This window comes from Rhinolophus sinicus, unplaced genomic scaffold, assembly GCF_036562045.2.
Source record: "Rhinolophus sinicus isolate RSC01 unplaced genomic scaffold, ASM3656204v1 Contig26, whole genome shotgun sequence".
NCBI classification, from domain to species: domain Eukaryota; kingdom Metazoa; phylum Chordata; class Mammalia; order Chiroptera; family Rhinolophidae; genus Rhinolophus; species Rhinolophus sinicus.
This window is the reverse complement of record NW_027423825.1, coordinates 19,150-31,530: the sequence shown is the minus strand read 5'-3', so window position 1 is coordinate 31,530 and position 12,381 is coordinate 19,150. Positions and strand designations below refer to the sequence as shown.

The 12,381-nt window shown below is 69.8% G+C and overlaps 2 pseudogenes; both read right to left on the bottom strand.

Annotated features, from left to right (window-relative positions):
* Nucleotides 1-152: 152 nt before the first annotated feature.
* LOC141569862 (5S ribosomal RNA) lies at nt 153-272 on the bottom strand (annotated as a pseudogene).
* A 10,446-nt stretch (nt 273-10,718) lies between these two features.
* Nucleotides 10,719-10,841, bottom strand: LOC141569861 (5S ribosomal RNA; annotated as a pseudogene).
* Nucleotides 10,842-12,381: the final 1,540 nt, after the last annotated feature.

The following is a 12,381-nucleotide window of genomic DNA, read 5'->3' as shown; positions in this document are numbered from 1 at the left end:
GGTGTGCGGCCGGGATGCGAGCTTGTAGTGCTGGGCGGCTGTCCTCCTCTGGCCAGGGGGACCTTCGCTGGCTGGGCGGCTGCAGGGGTTGCAGAGGGCAAGGGGCGGCAGGGATTCGAGGGAGGCACGCCGGGCGGCGGCGCAAAAGGAGAGGCGAGCAAAGCCTACAGGTATTCCCAGGCGGTCTCCCATCCAAGTACTAACCAGGCCCTCCTGCTTAGCTCCCGAGATCAGAGGAGATCGGGCGCGTTCAGGGTGGTATGGCCAGACGCTGGGACCCGCCCGCGCCCAAGAGCCTGCTCCCTGCCTGCGTGAGCGCCCGCCATGCAGATGAGCCGCCCGTGGCGAGCATCGACCGGGGCCGTCTGCCAGCACCGCGTCCCCCGCCTCCCAATGCCCCTGGCGTGGGCGGCGGGCTACCCTGGCCGACAGCGAGGCCCTTCGCGCCACCCGAGGCTCCATGGGACACTGCCACTTCCTGATGGTGCCAGAAGTCGTGGAACTCTGGCATCCTGGGACTCCCAGACCGAGATACACCCCCCTACCGCCACCAGGTTTACCTCAACCGCAGCCCTGCTGGTGGAGGCCTGCACCAGCAGGCAACCCTGCCTGGGAGTTGGGGAGGACCGCGGCGGCGGCGGGGCGGGAGGCAGGGGAGGGTGGCGAGGTAGGCGATGGCAACTGCGTGGATGGCGCCAGGGCGGCGATGGCGGCGGCGACAATGGGGCTTTGACGGTGGGCGCTGGGACACGGGGCCGATGGCGGCGGCGGGGGCTGGGGAGGGCGTGAGGGCGGTGCTGGCGGCGGAGGCCGGGAGAGCAGAGGCGGGAGACTGAGGAGTATGGCATTGGTGGCGGCTGGGGCTGGGGGGGAAGATGGCGGTGCTGGAGGCGGGGAGAGCAGAGGAGGGAATTGAGGGAGTGCGGCAATGGCGGCAGCGGGGCGGGGAGGGCGTGAGGGCGGTGCTGGCGGCGGAGGCCGGGAGAGCAGAGGCGGGAGACTGAGGGAGTATGGCGATGGTGGCTGCGGGGGTCTGGGGGGGGGGGGGGAGATGGCGGGGCTGGAGGCGGGGAGAGCGGAGGAGGGAATTGAGGGAGTACGGATATGGCGGCGGCGGGGGGGGGTGGGGGGAGAGGCAGCACTGGTGGCGGAGATGGGAGCGCGGTGCTGGCGGCCGAGGTGGGGAGAGCACAGGAGGGAGTTTGAGGGAGTTTGGCGGCGGGGACAGGGCGGGGCGAGGGCAGCGCTGGCGGGGGGGGGGTGGGGGGCCCGGTGGTGGCGGTGGCTTTGGCGCAGGCGGGGGTGGCGGCGCCCGCGCGCCGGGCGAGGGATTCGCGATGACGGCCTGCGGGACCGAAGAGGACTGAGAGGAGGGTGGGGGGGGGGAGCCCTGGCCCACGGGCCTGGTGTGCGGCCGGGCTGCCAGCTTGTAGTGCCGGGCGGCTGACCCTCTGCTGGTCAGGGACCTGCGGCTGGCTGGGAGGCTGCAGAGGGCAAGGGGCGGCAGGGGTTCGAGGGAGCCACGCCGAGCGGCGATGCAAAAGGAGACGCTAGCAAAGCCAACAGGTATTCCCAGGCGGTCTCCCATCCAAGTACTAACCAGGACAGACCCTGCTTAGCCGAGATCAGACGAGATCTGGCGCTCAGGGTGGTATGGCCTTAGGCACTGGGACCCGCCCGGCACTCCAAGAGCCTGCTCCGACTTGCCTCCTGAGCGCACGCGCCATGCTGCTGGGCCGCCGGGTGGCGAGCATGTCTGCCCGAGTGCCTCCGCCCCGCCCGTCGCCGCTGGTGTGGGCGACGGGCTACCCTGGCCCGCAGCGAGGCCTTCGCGCCCCCAGTGGCTCCACAGGCCTCTGTCACTTCCCTGACTGTGACATATGTCTGGGCGCCCTGGCATCCTGGGACCCCACGCCCGAATGGCACACGCCCCAACCCCCTCTCCAGCCCCACAACCGCACACCCCCCTTGCTGCTGTGCTGTCCCCACCACTCAGGGCCACCGAGGGGGTCGCAGGGTCCTCTCAGTCCCCTCCACCCTAGGGACGTGCAACCCAGGCCCTGGCCCTGGCCGGCCCCACCCACTGGCCCAAAGCCAGGGAGAGCCACCCGCGACCAGGGGGCAGCACCTCCAGACTGCCGCCACCCTTCGTCACACAGCCTTCTGTCTGGGCCCTCGCCCCTCATCAGCGACCGGCGTCCCGCCCGATCACTGGTCACTTCACTGGCTACACATCACCTCTCCTGACCCAGGGTGTTGAGAGAGAGGATGAGAGAAGGCCAGAGACGGAGCAAGAGGTAGGCGGAGAGAGACAGACGGGGACTGTGGGGACAGACTTGCAGAGAGCACTTTCCAGGCTCTGGGCCTCGCGTGGAGGGGTGCTGCGTGGGGCTGCACGGACATCAGCTGTTACCGCTGGCCATCAGCTGTTGCCAGTTGGCCATTGGCCACTGGCAGAGCTGCGGTGGCCAAGCTAGGAAGCGCGGATGGTGGACTGCAAATTGCAGAGGGGCGGACTGCAGTGGCCGGCTTGGTGGGTCTGTTGGTTGGCAGAGAATCGGCCGGCAGGTTGGGGATCGGGCGCGCTTGCCGTGTTCCAAGCCAGCTGCCCGTGAGACATGAAATGAGCCCCTATCCGTGGCTCTGTTGGTGTTCCTTCTGGCCTCGCCAAATCCTGCTCGGGCAGAGGGACCAGAGTCCCTGCAGGACAGGGACCGACAGACAGAACGGGGGACAGGGGACCGGGGACGGGAGGACCGGGGACAGGGGACCGGGAGACGGGTGTAAGGGGGGGACAGGGAGAATGGTGGGACTGTAGGAACTGGGGGGGTACTGGGGACGGGGTACCAGGAGATGGGGGAGGGGGGCAGGGGGACAGGGAGACTGTTGGAACTGGGAGAACTGGGGACGGGGGTCTGGGAGACGGGGCATGGGGACGGGGGAAGGGGACCGGAAGATGGGGGACGGGAGTACGAGAGGGCCGGGGGGACTGGGGGATGGGGGACAAGGGGACCGGGGACCGGGGGACAGGGGACTGGGTACTGGGAGACAGGGGACGGGGGACCGGGAGATGGGGGACACGGTACCAGGAAAGGGAGACCGGGAATTGGGGGACAGGGAGACTGGGGACTGGGGATTGGGGAATGAGAGGACGGTGGGACTGGCGGACGGTGGGACGGAGGGACCAGGAGACCGTGGATGGAGGGACAGGAGCACGAGGGTACTGGGGACGAGGGACATGGGGAGGGGGGACCGGGGGGGAACGGGGACCGGAGACGGGGGACCGGGAGATGGGGACCTGGGGCGGGGGACGGGGTGACGGGGGGGAGACAGAGGGACAGGGGGACTGAGGGTCGGGGACCGGGGGACGGGGGACGGGGATGGGGACGGGGACGGGCAACGGAGACGGGGGACCGGGGAACGGCGGATGGGGGACCAGGGGACGGACCGGGGACCGGAGGTTGGGGGACCGGGGATAGGGCAGGGGCGGACCAGGGGCATGAATGGACTGGGGGACGGGGTACCAGTGGACCGGGAGATGGGGACTGGGGGGGACCGGGGACGGGGGACCGGGGACCTTGGGGGACTGGGGATGAGGGGACCGGGAGACGGGGGGGCGGGCGAGGACGGGGACGGAGACGGGGACGGGACGGGTGACCGGGAGATGGGACACCGGGAGACGGGAGACTGGGGACGGGAGGACCGAAGACGGGCGAACGGAGAACTGGGGATCGGTAGACGGGGCCAGGGCGATGGGGAACTGGGGACTGGGGACCGGGGACCAGGGACCGGGGTTGGGGGTCCAGGGATGAGGGGACCGGGAGACGGGGACTGGGGACCGGCCGGGAGACGGGGACCGGGAGACGGGGATGGGTGGACCGGGAGACAGAGGGACAGGGAGATGGGGACTGGGGACCGGGGAAGGGGTAACACTGGACGGAGGACTGGGGACCGGAAGACCGGGACCGGGAGACAGGGGACCGGGAGACTGGGGACCGGGAGACGGGCGACTGGGGGGGGACTGGTAGAAGGGCCTGGGCTGGGAACTGGGGACTGGGGACCAGGAGACGGGGGACCGGGAACGGGAGACCGGGGTGGGGGACGGGGGACCAGGCGAAGGAGGGACGGGGGATGGGGAGACGTTGGGACTGGGGGACTGGGGACAGGTGGCGAGACGGAGGACCGGGAGACGGGGAACGGGGTCGGGGACCCGGGAGGGGGGGACCGGGAGACGAGGGAATGGGGACGGTGGACCAGGGGCGGGGACTGGGGGACGGGGAGCGGGGACGGGGATGGGGCACTGGGGACGGGGGCACCGGGGACGGGTGGACTGGGAGAGGGTGGATGGGGTATGGGGAACAGGGGATCAGGGGACGGGGGAACAGGGACGGGGGACCGGAATAGGGGGATGGTGGAACGTGGGGACGGGGACCCGGGAGACGGGGACAGGAAGACGGGGAACCGGGGAACGGAGACAGGGGTGACGGGGAGACGGGGTACCGGGGACGGGGTACTGCGTGGGGCTGCACTGACATCAGCTGTTACCGCTTGGCCTTCAGCTGTTGCCAGTTGGCCATTGGACACCGGCAGAGCTGCGGCCAAGCTAGGAAGCGCGGATGGTGGACTGCAAATTGCAGAGGGGCGCGGACTGCAGTGGGCCGGCTTGGTGGGTCTGTTGGTTGGCAGAGAATCGGCCAGCAGGTGGGGGATCGGGCGGCTCCGGCTTGCCGTGTCTCCAAGCCAGCCGCCCGTGAGACATGGTGCCATGAGCCCCCTATCCGTGGCTCTGTGGGTGTTCCTTCTGGCCTCGCCAAATCCTGCGTTCTTGTGCGGGCAGAGGGACTAGAGTCCCTGCAGGACAGGGACAGACAGACAGAACGGGAGGAGGAGTAAGAGGGAGCGAGATGGAAATATACACGTATATGTACATGTATGTGTCTAGACATACAGAGAGACATGGACAGAGACAGAGAAAGAGGGGCTGGCACGCGGGGAGAGAGCTCCTGAGCCAGAGCCAGAACCCAACAGGCACGTCACAGAGCCAGACAGACATGGGGTGGGGAGGGTGGAGGGACGCACATTCGGGCACACGGACTGGGACAGACGCACTGAGGCTGTGTTGAAGTGGTGGCTTCCACCGGAGTGTGGTCGTGCCCGGGCTGGGCTCCGCCAAGGAGGCATTGCCCTGGCGTTGGCAGTCACCATTGAAGCCCCGGGCGGGCCGCCAGGGTCTCCGGAGGGCCAGTGGGCTCTGAGCCCTGCCCAGGGACCTGCCTGCGGGAGGAGAGTGGCAGCCCCAGGCACCCTGGTTGTGAGGATTGTGTGCCTGCGTGCCTGCCCTTGTGGCTCCCCTGGAGTCGATGGCGCGTGGTGTGTTGGGTTGCTCCCGCCCCTGGTTTGTCCCGGCTCTTGTGCCCTTTGTGTCGGGGACACCGTGGCCGGCGGGAAGGGAGGGCTCCTGGCTCTTGTGGGAGACGGGAGGGGACGCGGGTGTGGGGAGAGGTGCCTGCCCGCGGAGACAGAAGACCTGGTGGGCGGGGCGGTGGGCGTCCTGTTTGCCCGAGGACACGCCGATCCTGTGTCTCGGGGCCCAGGGGCAGGCGCAGGGATGGGCGCCCTGCTCGGGCCGAGGTGCAAAGGACCGCACGTCCTGGGATGGAGAGAGCCTGGTGGAAGCCTGCGCCGCAGGCAGCCCTGGGCTTGGGCGTTGGGGCGGCGGCAGGGTCGGGAGCGAGAGGGAGCCCTGCGATGGCGGTGGCGGCGGCGGCGACCCAGACGCGGCTGACTGCTGCAGGCTGACGGCCTGCCTCGGCGAAGAGCACTAAGAAGAGGGAGGGGAGCCCTGGCCGACAGGCCTGGTGTGCGGCCGGGATGCGAGCTTGTAGTGCTGGGCGGCTGTCCCTCCTCTGGCCAGGGGGACCTTCGGCTGGCTGGGCGGCTGCAGGGGTTGCAGAGGGGCAAGGGGCGGCAGGGATTCGGAGGGAGGCACGCCGGGGCGGGGGCGCAAAAGGAGAGGCGAGCAAAAGCCTACAGGTATTCCCAGGCGGTCTCCGCATTAACCAGGCCCTCCCTGCTTAGCTCCCGAGATCAGAGGAGATCGGGCGCGTTCAGGGTGGTATGGCCAGACGCTGGGACCTGCCCGCGCCCCAAGAGCCTGCTGCCTGCCTGAGCGCCCGCCATGCAGATGAGCCGCCCGTGGCGAGCATCGACCGGGGGCCTGCCAGCACCGCGTCCCCCAGTCCGCCCCGCCTCCAATGCCCTGGCGTGGGCGGCGGGCTACCCTGGCCGACAGCGAGGCCCTTCGCGCCACCCGAGGCTCCATGGGACACTGCCACTTCTGATGGTGCCAGAAGTCGTGGAACTCTGGCATCCTGGGACTCCGCACCCAGACCGGCATACACCGCCCCCTCCGCCACCAGGTTTACCTCAACCGCAGCCCTGCTGGTGGAGGCCTGCACCAGCAGGCAACCCTGCCTGGGAGTTGCCGGCGGGTGGCGGGCGGGAGGCAGGGGAGGGTGGCGAGGTAGGCGATGGCAACTGCGTGGATGGCGCCAGGGCGGCGATGGCGGCGGCGACAATGGGGCTTTGACGGTGGGCACTGGGTCACCGGGGGAGATGGCAGCGGCGGTGGGGACCGGGCGGGGGGTGGCGTGAGGGCGGTGCTGGCAGCGGGGGCCGGGAGGGGAGAGGCGGGAGACTGAGGAGTAGGGCATTGGTGGCGGGGCTGGGGCGGGGAAGATGGCGGTGCTGGAGGCGGGGAGAGCAGAGGAGGGAATTGAGGGAGTGCGGCAATGGGGGGGGGGGAGGGCGTGAGGGCGGTGCTGGCGGCGGAGGCCGGGAGAGCAGAGGCGGGAGACTGAGGGAGTATGGCGATGGTGGCTGGGGCGGGGGATGGCGGTGCTGGAGGCGGGAGAGCGGAGGAGGGAATTGAGGGAGTACGGATATGGCGGCGGGGGGGGGGTGGGGAGAGGGCAGCACTGGTGGCGGAGATGGGAGCGCGGTGCTGGCGGCCGAGGTGGGGAGAGCACAGGAGGGAGTTTGAGGGAGTTTGGCGGTGGCGGCGGGGGGGGACAGGGGCGAGGGCAGCGCTGGCGGGGTGGGGGGGTGGGGAGCCCGGTGGTGGCGGTGGCTTTGGCGCAGGCGGCGGTGGCGGCGACGCGGCCGGGCGAAGGATTCGCGATGACGGCCTGCGGGACCGAAGAGGACTGAGAGGAGGGTGTGGGGGAGCCCTGGCCCACGGGCCTGGTGTGCGGCCGGGCTGCCAGCTTGTAGTGCCGGGCGGCTGACCCTCTGCTGGTCAGGGGACCTGCGGCTGGCTGGGAGGCTGCAGAGGGCAAGGGGCGGCAGGGGTTCGAGGGAGCCACGCCGAGCGGCGATGCAAAAGGAGACGCTAGCAAAGCCAACAGGTATTCCCAGGCGGTCTCCCATCCAAGTACTAACCAGGACAGACCCTGCTTAGCTCGAGATCAGACGAGATCTGGCGCGTCAGGGTGGTATGGCCTTAGGCACTGGGACCCGGCACTCCAAGAGCCTGCTCCCGACTTGCCTCCTGAGCGCACGCGCCATGCTGCTGGGCCGCCGGGTGGCGAGCATGTCTGCCCGAGTGCCTCCCCGCCCCGCCTCCGTCGCCGCTGGTGTGGGCGACGGGCTACCCTGGCCCGCAGCGAGGCCCCCCCCCAGTGGCTCCACAGGCCTCTGTCACTTCCCTGACTGTGACATATGTCTGGGCGCCCTGGCATCCTGGGACCCCACGCCCGAATGGACACGCCCCTACCCCAACCCTTCATCCCCCAGCCCCACAACCGCACACCCCTTGCTGCTGTGCTGTCCCCACCACTCAGGGCCACCGAGGGGTCGCAGGGTCCTCTCAGTCCCTCCACCCTAGGGACGTGCAACCCAGGCCCTGGCCCTGGCCGGCCCCACCCACTGGCCCAAAGCCAGGAGAGCCACCATGACCAGGGGGCAGCACCTCCAGACTGCCGCCACCCTTCGTCACACAGCCTTCTGTCTGGGCCTCGCCTCATCAGCGACCAGCGTCCCGCCCGATCACTGGTCACTTCACTGGCTACACATCACCTCTCCTGACCCAGGGTGTTGAGAGAGAGGATGAGAGAAGGCCAGAGACGGAGCAAGAGGTAGGCGGAGAGAGACAGACGGGGACTGTGGGGACAGACTTGCAGAGAGCACTTTCCAGGCTCTGGGCCTCGCGTGGAGGGGTGCTGCGTGGGGCTGCACGGACATCAGCTGTTACCGCTGGCCATCAGCTGTTGCTGTTGGCCATTGGCCACTGGCAGAGCTGCGTGGCCAAGCTAGGAAGCGCGGATGGTGGACTGCAAATTGCAGAGGGCGCGGACTGCAGGGCCGGCTTGGTGGGTCTGTTGGTTGGCAGAGAATCGGCCGGCAGGTTGGGGATCGGGCGGCTGCCGTGTCTCCAAGCCAGCTGCCCGTGAGACATGGCTATGAGCCCCTATCCGTGGCTCTGTTGGTGTTCTCTGGCCTCGCCAAATCCTGCTCTGTGGCAGAGGGACTAGAGTCCCTGCAGGACAGGGACCACAGACAGAACGGGGGACAGGGGACCGGGGACGGGAGGACCGGGGACAGGGGACCGGGAGACGGGGACCGGGAGACGGGGACTGGGGACTGGGGACTGGGGACTGGGGACTGGGGACCAGGAGACGGGGACCGGGAGACGGGGACTGGGGACTGGGGACTGGGGACTGGGGACTGGGGACGGGGACCGGGGACGGGGATGGGGGACTGGGGACGGGGACCAGGCGAAGGAGGGACGGGGGATGGGGAGACGGGGACTGGGGACTGGGGACAGGTGGACCGGGAGACGGAGGACCGGGAGACGGGGAACGGGGTCGGGGACCCGGGAGGGGGGACCGGGAGACGAGGGAATGGGGACGGTGGACCAGGGGCGGGGGACTGGGGGACGGGGAGCGGGAGACGGGGATGGGGCACTGGGGACGGGGGACGGGGGCACTGGGGACGGGTGGACTGGGAGAGGGTGGATGGGGAAGGGGAACAGGGGATCAGGGGACGGGGGAACAGGGACGGGGGGGACCGGAATAGGGGGGATGGTGGAACGTGGGGACGGGGGACCCGGGAGACGGGGGACAGGAAGACGGGGAACCGGGGGAACGGAGACAGGGGTGACGGGGAGACGGGGGTACCGGGGGACGGGGGTACTGCGTGGGGCTGCACTGACATCAGCTGTTACCGCTTGGCCTTCAGCTGTTGCCAGTTGGCCATTGGACACCGGCAGAGCTGCGGTGGCCAAGCTAGGAAGCGCGGATGGTGGACTGCAAATTGCAGAGGGGCGCGGACTGCAGTGGGCCGGCTTGGTGGGTCTGTTGGTTGGCAGAGAATCGGCCAGCAGGTGGGGGATCGGGCGGCTCCGGCTTGCCGTGTCTCCAAGCCAGCCGCCCGTGAGACATGGTGCTATGAGCCCCCTATCCGTGGCTCTGTGGGTGTTCCTTCTTGGCCTCGCCAAATCCTGCGTTCTTGTGCGGGCAGAGGGACTAGAGTCCCCGCAGGACAGGGACAGACAGACAGAACGGGAGGAGGAGTAAGAGGGAGCGAGATGGAAATATACACGTATATGTACATGTATGTGTCTAGACATACAGAGAGACATGGACAGAGACAGAGAAAGAGGGGCTGGCACCCGGGGAGAGAGCTCCTGAGCCAGAGCCAGAACCCAACAGGCACGTCACAGAGCCAGACAGACATGGGGTGGGGGAGGGTGGGAGGGACGCACATTCGGGCACACGGACTGGGACAGACGCACTGAGGCTGTGTTGAAGTGGTGGCTTCTCCACCGGAGTGTGGTCGTGCCCGGGGCTGGGCTCCGCCAAGGAGGCATTGCCCTGGCGTTGGCAGTCACCATTGAAGCCCCCGGGGCGGGCCGCCAGGGTCTCCGGAGGGCCAGTGGGCTCTGAGCCCCGCCCAGGGACCTGCCTGGGAGGAGAGTGGCAGCCCCAGGCACCCTGGTTGTGAGGATTGTGTGCCTGCGTGCCTGCCCTTGTGGCGGTCCCCTGGAGTCGATGGCGCGTGGTGTGTTGGGGTGCTGCCTGCCGCCCCTGGTTTGTCCCGCTCTTGTGCCCTTTGTGTCGGGGACACCGTGGCCGGCGGGAAGGGAGGGCTCCTGGCTCTTGTGGGAGACGGGAGGGGACGCGCGGGGGTGTGGGGAGAGGTGCCTGCCCGCGGAGACAGAAGACCTGGGCGGGGCGGGTGGGCGTCCCGTTTGCCCGAGGACACGCCGATCCTGTGTCTCGGGGCCCAGGGGCAGGCGCAGGGATGGGCGTCCCCTGGGCTCGGGCCGAGGTGCAAAGGACCGGCACGTCCTGGGATGGAGAGAGCCTGGTGGAAGCCTGCGCCGGCAGGCAGCCCTGGGCTTGGGCGTTGGGGGTTGCGGCGGCGGCAGGGTCGGGGAGCGAGAGGGAGCCCTGCGATGGCGGTGGCGGCGGCGGCGACCTAGACGCGGCTGACTGCTGCAGGCTGACGGCCTGCCTCGGCGAAGAGCACTAAGAAGAGGGAGGGGGGGGAGCCCTGGCCGACAGGCCTGGTGTGCGGCCGGGGATGCGAGCTTGTAGTGCTGGGCGGCTGTCCCTCCTCTGGCCAGGGGGACCTTCGGCTGGCTGGGCGGCTGCAGAGGGGCAAGGGGCGGCAGGGATTCGGAGGGAGGCACGCCGGGGCGGCGGCGCAAAAGGAGAGGCGAGCAAAAGCCTACAGGTATACCCAGGCGGTCTCCCATCCAAGTACTAACCAGGCCCCTCCCTGCTTAGCTCCCGAGAACAGAGGAGATCGGGCGCGTTCAGGGTGGTATGGCCAGACGCTGGGACTGCCCCGCGCCCAAGAGCCTGCTCCGCCTGCTCGTGAGCGCCCGCCATGCAGATGAGCCGCCCGTGGCGAGCATCGACCTGCGGGCCGGTTCTGCCAGCACCGCGTCCCCCAGTCCGCCCCGCCTTCCTAATGCCCCTGGCGTGGGCGGCGGGCTACCCTGGCCGACAGCGAGGCCCTTCGCGCCACCCGAGGCTCCATGGGACACTGCCACTTCTGATGGTGCCAGAAGTCGTGGAACTCTGGCATCCTGGGACTCGCACCCAGACCGGCATACAACCCGCCCCTACCGCCACCAGGTTTACCTCAACCGCAGCCCTGCTGGTGGAGGCCTGCACCAGCAGGCAACCCTGCCTGGGAGTTGGGGAGGACCCGCGGCGGCGGCGGGGGCGGCGGCGGCGGGCGGAGGCAGGGGAGGGTGGCGAGGTAGGCGATGGCAACTGCGTGGATGGCGCCAGGGCGGCGATGGCGGCGACAATGGGGGCTTTGACGGTGGGCGCTGGGACACGGGGGCCGATGGCGGCGGCGGTGGCGGCGGGGGCTGGGGAGGGCGTGAGGGCGGTGCTGGCGGCGGAGGCCGGGAGAGCAGAGGCGGGAGACTGAGCGAGTATGGCATGGTGGCGGGGGGGGGGGGGGGGGAAGATGGCGGTGCTGGAGGCGGGGAGAGCAGAGGAGGGAATTGAGGGAGTGCGGCAATGGCGGCAGCGGGGGCGGGGGAGGGCGTGAGGGCGGTGCTGGCGGCGGAGGCCGGGAGAGCAGAGGCGGGAGACTGAGGGAGTATGGTGATGGTGGCTGCAGGGGTCTGGGCCTGGGGCGGGGAGATGGCGGTGCTGGAGGCGGGGAGAGCGGAGGAGGGAATTGTGGGAGTACGGATATGGCGGCGGGGGGGGGGGGGTGGGGGAGAGGGCAGCACTGGTGGCGGAGATGGGGAGCGCGGTGCTGGCGGCCGAGGTGGGGAGAGCACAGGAGGGAGTTTGAGGGAGTTTGGCGGTGGCGGCGGCGGGGGCGGGGACAGGGGCGGGGGCGAGGGCAGCGCTGGCGGGGTGGGGAGCCCGGTGGTGGCGGTGGCTTTGGCGCAGGCGGCGGTGGCGGCGACGCGGCGGGATTCGCGATGACGGCCTGTGGGACCGAAGAGGACTGAGAGGAGGGTGTGCGGGGGAGCCCTGGCCCACGGGCCTGGTGTGCGGCCGGGGCTGCCAGCTTGTAGTGCCGGGCGGCTGACCCTCTGCTGGTCAGGGGGACCTGCGGCTGGCTGGGAGGCTGCAGAGGGCAAGGGGCGGCAGGGGTTCGAGGGAGCCACGCCGAGCGGCGATGCAAAAGGAGACGCTAGCAAAGCCAACAGGTATTCCCAGGCGGTCTCCCATCCAAGTACTAACCAGGACAGACCCTGCTTAGCTTCCGAGATCAGACGAGATCTGCTGCGTTCAGGGTAGGCACTGGGACCCGCCCGGCACTCCAAGAGCCTGCTCCGACTTGCCTCCTGAGCGCACGCGCCATGCTGCTGGGCCGCCGGGTGGCGAGCATGTCTGCCCGAGT